We start from the raw sequence: 6,000 nt of genomic DNA, 5'->3' as shown, positions 1-6,000 counted from the left end.
CTGGTTTGGGAACTAGAACCACTGGAGATGCCCATGCACTGTTAGAGGGGCGGATTATACCCATCTGTAGCATGTCCTGGATCTCCCTTTGTATAGCAGTTCGGGCATGAGGTGACTCCCGGTAGGGTGGGGTTCTAATTGGGTGAGCATTACCTGTGTCAATGGAGTGGTATGCTCGTTCGGTCCGTCCTGGAGTGGCTGAGAAAATTGGTGCAAAGCTTGTGCACAGCTCCTTGATCTGCTGTCGCTGCAGACGTCCAAGGGTCGTGGAGAGGTTCACCTCTTCCACGCCACCATTCCTTTTTCCTTCGTAGTAGACACCTTCAGGCCACTCCGCGTCATCTGTTTCCTGGGCTGTAAACTGGCAAACGTTTAATTCTCTGGAATAAAAGGGCTTAAGAGAATTAACATGGTATACCTTAGGCTTTATGTTGGAGGTGGGGGAGGCTATGAGATAGTTAACAGCTCCTAGGCGCTCCTGGACCGTGAATGGTCCTTCCCACGACGCTTCCATTTTATGGGCCTGGAGCGCCTTTAAGACCATGACTTGGTCTCCTACTTTGAAGGACCGTTCTCTGGAATGTTTATCATACCAGGCCTTTTGCTCTTCCTGAGCATCCTTTAGGTTTTCTTTAGCAAGGGCTAAAGAGTGTCGGAGGGTGCTTTGTAGGTTGCTTACAAAGTTTAGAATGTTAGTTCCTGGAGAAGGCGTAAACCCCTCCCATTGCTGCTTCACCAACTGTAATGGCCCCTTAACCTCGCGGCCATACACAAGTTCAAATGGTGAAAACCCTAAATTGGGATGTGGTACAGCCCTGTAGGCAAAAAGCAACTGCTGCAACACTAGGTCCCAATCATTGGAGTGTTCATTTACGAATTTACGTATCATGGCCCCCAAAGTTCCATTAAACCTCTCCACCAGACCATTGGTTTGATGGTGATAAGGGGTGGCAACCAAGTGATTCACCCCATGAGCTTCCCACAGGTTTTTCATGGTCCCTGCCAGGAAATTAGTTCCCGAATCTGTAAGGATGTCGGAGGGCCACCCTACCCTGGCAAAAATATCTGCTAATGCCTGGCACACACTTTTAGCCCTGGTGTTGCTTAAGGGTACTGCTTCCGGCCATCGGGTAGCAAAATCCATGAAAGTCAGTACGTACTGCTTTCCTCTGGGTGTCTTCTTTGGGAAAGGACCCAGAATATCCACAGCTACTCGCTGAAATAGGACCTCAATTATGGGTAGTGGCTGGAGAGGGGCTTTAACCTGGTCTTGGGGCTTTCCCACTCGTTGGCACACCTCACAAGACCGGACATAATTAGCAACGTCCTTGCCCATTTCCTCCCAGTGGAAGGACTTCCCCAACCGGTCTTTGGTTCTGTTCACCCCAGAATGGCCACTGGGATGATCATGGGCTAAGCTCAAGAGCTTTACCCGATACTTAGTGGGAACTACCAACTGTCTTTGAGGATGCCAGTCTTTCTGGTGCCCACCAGAAAGAGTCTCCTTGTATAAAAGTCCTTGTTCTACAACAAACCGGGATCGGTTAGAAGAGCTGAGAGGCGGTGGGGTGCTCTGTGCCGCCGCCCAAGCTTTCTGAAGGCTGTCATCTGCTTCCTGCTCGGCCTGGAACTGTTCCCTTGATGCTGGAGACATCAGTTCCTCCTTGGACTGTGGACTGGGGCTTGGCCCCTCTGGAAGCGATGCAGGTGCTGGGGCTGTTTCCATTGACTGTGAACCGCTGTCCGCTGGTGCACTATGTGGTATTTCAGGCTCTGGCTGAGCCTCTTGGGTAGGGTTATCTGCTGCTTCCGCCAGTTCAGGTTCGCTGGTGCCCTCTGGCATTGGAGTTGTAGACGGGTTTGCAAGCGCTGGACTCAGTGCTGGCAATGGTTCTGGTGCTGGTTGCGTTGCCAGTTCCGGTTCTGGGACTGGCTTTGGCTGGGTCTTTGGGACTGGATCCACTACGGCTGTTGCAGTCGTTGGCAGGGGATCTGGTTCCACCACCTTTGTTTGGGTCTCTGGTAACACAGACGGGGCCCTGGTGGACGGCTCAGGAACAGAGATAGGGGTGAAAGCTTGTTTAGCCTGGCTGCGGGTGACTATTCCCACCCTCTTGGCTAGCTTCACATGGTTGGCCAAGTCTTCCCCCAGCAGCATGGGAATGGGATAATTGTCATAGACTGCAAAAGTCCACATTCCTGACCAGCCCTTGTACTGGACATGCAACTTGGCTGTAGGCAAGGTTACAGACTGTGACACGAAGGGTTGAATTGTCACTGGAGCCTCCGGGTTGATGAGTTTGGGGTCCACTAGGGATTGGTGGATAGTTGACACTTGTGCCCCAGTGTCCCTCCAAGAGATAACCTTCTTTCCGCCCACTCTCAAGGTTTCCCTTCGCTCCGAGGGTATGAGAGAGGCATCTGAGTCTGGGGATCTTTGGTGTTATTGTGGTGTAATGAACTGTAATCGGTTGGGGTTCTTGGGGCAGTGAGCCTTTATATGTCCCAGTTCATTACATTTAAAACATCGCCCTGCTAAGGTATCACCGGGGCGATGTTGGTTGGTGGAGACTGGTGTGGTGGGGTGAGAAGGCGTCTGGGGTTTCTCTTGGGATGTGGGTGGGGCCTTGGGTTGTCCCCGGTGGTAAGGTTTTGTTTCGGCTTGCCCCTTCTGATATTCGCTCCAACTGCTACTAGTTTTTTTCTTTTCTGTCACCTCCACCCATTTGGCTCCAATCTCCCCCGCCTCAGTTACAGTTTTGGGCTTCCCATCTAGGATGTACCTTTCTATTTCCTCAGGAACACCCTCTAAAAACTGCTCCATTTGCATTAGGAAGGGCAACTCTTCCGTAGATTTAACATTTGCTCCTGATATCCAGGCATCCCAATTTTTCCCAATGTGGTAGGCATGTCGGGTAAATGACAAATCTGGTTTCCACCTTAGGGCTCTGAACCGCCGACGGGCATGCTCAGGTGTTAGCCCCATTCTGATTCTGGCCTTGTTTTTAAAAAGTTCATAACTGTTCATGTGTTCCTTAGGCATTTCAGCCACCACCTCTGCTAAGGGTCCACTGAGCTGCGGCCTCAGCTCTACCATGTACTGGTCTGGAGTGATGCTGTATCCAAGGCAGGCCCTTTCAAAATTTTCTAAGAAGGCCTCAGTATCATCGCCTGCCTTGTAGGTGGGGAATTTTCTGGGATGGGAAGTGGTACCTGGAGAGGAGTTGCTAGGATTGGCTGGTGTATCCGGCCTAGCCCTTGCTACTTCCAGCTCATGCTTCCTCTCTTTTTCTCTCTCCTCCATCTCTTTTTCTTTCAGCTCCACCTCTCTCTTGTGGGCCCCCTCTTTGGCTTTTTCTTCTCTTTCACTCTGCTCTTTCTCGAGTTTTTTTAACTGAAGCAGTCTGATTTTTCTTTTCATTTTCTTCTGCTTCTAGTCTGGCCAGTTCTAGTTTGTTAGCTACATCACTGGTACTCATTTTCCTGTTTTCTTGTGCTGGGTCACACCCCTCTGCAGTTGACTGAAACTGGGATGTACTCAGCTCAGGCTGCTGCTGAGTTAACAGAGACTTTCTAACTAGCTACTCCCGAGGATGTAAAAAGAAAAAAAAACAATTCAGCTTGTAAATTCCTTTTACCAGTCGTTTGCTCATTAATTGAACCCTTCTCTTAACAAAGGCCCTTGTTAAAAAAACTTAACACCTCTGCCTTCAGGCAAGGAGAGATAAGATATGCATCTACCTTCAGCTCTGCTTTCCAAGCAGCTAGAAGGAAAAAAAAATCTTACTGGCTTTTGGGTTTAAAATGATTCCCACCGCTCTGCCACCATGTGAAGGCTGCTTCCCCACTTTGAACTTTAGGGTACAAATGTGGGGGCCTGCATGAAAACTTCTAAGCTTAAATACCAGCTTAGATCTGGTCTGCTGCCACCATTCCCAAAGCTAATTCCCTTCCCTGGGAAGCCTTGAGAAACCTTTCACCAATTCCCTGGTGAATACAGATCCAAACCCCTTGGATCTTAAAACAAGGAGAAATTAACCATCCCCCCTCCTTTCCTCCACCAACTCCTGGTGAATACAGATCCAAACCCCTTGAATCTTAAAACAAGGAGAAATTAACCATCCTCCTCCTTTTTCCCACCAACTCCTGGTGAATACAGATCCAAACCCCTTGGATCTTAAAACAAGGAGAAATTAACCATCCCCACTCCTTTTTCCCACCAACTCCTGGTGAATACAGATCCAACCCCCTTGGATCTAAAAACAAGGAAAAATCAATCAGGTTCTTAAAAAGAAGGTTTTTAATTAAAGAAAAAGGTAAAAATCATCTCTGTAAAATCAGGATGGAAAATAACTTTACAGGGTAATCAAACTTAAAGAGCTCAGAGGATTCCCCTCTAGCCTCAGGTTCAAAGTACAGCAAACAAAGATAAACACTCTAGTAAAAGGTACATTTACAAGTTGAGAAAACAAAGTAAAACTAAGACGCCTTGCCTGGCTTTTTACTTACAAGTTTGAAATATGAGAGACTTGTTTAGAAAGATGGGGAGAACCTGGATTGATGTCTGGTCCCTCTCAGTCCCAAGAGCGAACAACCCCCTAAACAAAGAGCACAAACAAAAGCCTTTTCCCCCCCCCAAGATTTGAAAGTATTTTGTCCCCTTATTGGTCCTTTGGATCAGGTGTCAGCCAGGTTACCCGAGCTTCTTAACCCTTTACAGGTAAAAGGATTTTGGAGTCTCTGGCCAGGAGGGATTTTATAGTACTGTACACAGGAGAGCTGTTACCCTTCCCTTTATAGTTATGACAACCCCCCAATCCCCCCCCAACTCTGGGCAACTTTCTCTGTGCAAATTTCCAGCATAAAGACTGAAGAAATATGCACCTCAAGGACAATTCTTCCCCAAAGCTCTCTGTGATCTCCCTCATCCAGATGAGACTTTGAGTGACCCCTCTTTGCCCACAGGGAGTCAGACACCAAACCCCATCTGACTCCGGGCAGTGTTCTGAGGGGCAAGCTTATAGACAACTTAGCCACACCATCATCACATGCATCTAGCTACCAACCTGTCTGCTGTCCTCTGTACTTCTTCCATCTCCCCTGCATCAGTGCAGTGGTGAAACAAGACTAGGAAAGCACAGGGGGTTAGGAAGAGCGGTGGAGGGAGCATGTTTTTGTGGAATGAAGGGGAACGAAGGAAAAGGATGAAAAGTAGAAAAGTGAGCACAGTTCTCTAAAGCTCAAAAACCAGAAGGCAAAAAGAAAAGGTTCCCATATAGTTTTCTTAAAATCTCATGAATTTTTAGCTAGTCTAATGATTTTGGTAGTCCCAATTACTGAATTTTGAATGTCTGGGGTTGGCAATACTTATGAATCATAGAAGTGTAAGACTGGAAGGGACCTCGACAGGTCATCTAGTCCAGTCCCCTGCACTTCAGGCAGGACTAAGTAATAACTAGAGTCTAGTTACTAGACCATTCCTGATAGGTGTTTGTCTAACTTGTTCTTAAAAAACCTCAAAGGATGGAGATCCACAACCACCTTAGGAAATTATTCCAGTGCTTAACTACCCTGACAGTTAGGACGTTTTTCCTAATGTCCAACCTAAACCTCCCTTGCTGCAATTTAAACCCATTGCTTCTTGTCCAATCCTCAGAGGGCAAATGCCGTACTAAAGTCAAGATATACCACATCTACCGCTTCCCCCATCCACAAGGCTTGTTACCCTCTCAAAGAAAGCTATTAGGATTGTAAGCTGTATCTGTTTTATGTACTATTAGAACTATTTGTATATGTTATTTTGTGATTTTATTGAAATCGCCATCTTGAATTTTGTAAGTTGTAGTTGGAACTCCATATTTGTGTCCTTTCCCCCCCATTAGTTTGGCACCCTTTCTGAGGCGTAATTGCCTGATTGGTTGCCGCACAGACTTAATCTACCTAGCAACCCAAAAGGTGAGAAAGTACTTAATCTACCTGACCCTAAACTAATCTGCCCAG

Source organism: Emys orbicularis, chromosome 2 (assembly GCF_028017835.1).
Source record: "Emys orbicularis isolate rEmyOrb1 chromosome 2, rEmyOrb1.hap1, whole genome shotgun sequence".
In the NCBI taxonomy this organism is placed as follows: domain Eukaryota; kingdom Metazoa; phylum Chordata; order Testudines; family Emydidae; genus Emys; species Emys orbicularis.
This window is presented reverse-complemented; position numbering follows the sequence as displayed.